This window comes from Octodon degus, unplaced genomic scaffold (assembly GCF_000260255.1).
Source record: "Octodon degus isolate 3935 unplaced genomic scaffold, OctDeg1.0 scaffold00274, whole genome shotgun sequence".
NCBI classification, from domain to species: Eukaryota; Metazoa; Chordata; class Mammalia; order Rodentia; family Octodontidae; genus Octodon; species Octodon degus.
The window spans coordinates 1429281-1430199 of NW_004524850.1; positions in this window are offsets into that span (position 1 = coordinate 1429281).

The window sequence follows — 919 nt, forward strand, 5'->3', positions numbered from 1 at the left end:
GCCTCCAGCTCCGTCGACGGATTTTGCGGTTCCAGTAGAGGGGCGCAGCAGTTGCGGATTCCATTACGTCTCTGAGAAGATACGCCCACGTTGTACAATCTCCGGGCCGAGGTGGGACTTCGCTGGAGAGAGGGTCCCTGCAGAGCGGATTTGTGGAGGAGCTGGAGGGGAGACCGTCCTGCCTCAGCCTCCCGGACCCAGCAGCAGCTCCTCGTGGGGGACAGGAGAGGAGATGCACACACGGAGCAGAAGCCGTGTGCAGACAGAGGCAGAGCCTGCAGGGACGGGGCCGCGGCCCAGGGCCACCTGGAGGGAGCCCCGGCACGAGGCAGAGGCAGGAGGGTCTGCTTAATGGGGACCTTTGGACTGAAGCCAGCAGCGTCAGTGTCCCTGGCCTGCAGCAGCAGGTGACGGGGCACCACCCAGCCGGAGTGACGAGGCCAGCGCACCCCGGACACTGCCGAGGGGGTTGCTTGGTGTTTTGAGCCGAGATCCTCCTGAATCACCGCGATTCCCCTCCGGCTTGGGGGGATTTCACCCCTGAGCTCGGGGCGCGTACCGGGCGGGTGGCTGTCCCCGAGCTGGCCCCGGTCGCTGCTTCCTTCTGCCTCGTGTTCGCGCTGCCATGTTTGTGAAGAGCAGAGCGGATTGCTCCGCGTGGTGAAGAGCGGCGGCGGCTCCCGGTGTCAGTTCTCCTCCTGATTCATTCAGTTCATCAGCACGTGCGGATGCACGTAGTGGTCGCCTCTGTCCGTGGGCTGGGGGCGCTCTGTGTCCCCAGAGAACAGGGAAGCACCGTGGGGAGAAAGCCTTACGCGCCTCCAGCGGCCTGCCACTAACTGGGACAAGGGGGACAGCGGGGGATGCCACGGAGCTCCGCAGTGAGCCGGGTGGAGGAAGGGGCGCAGGGCGGGAGGTC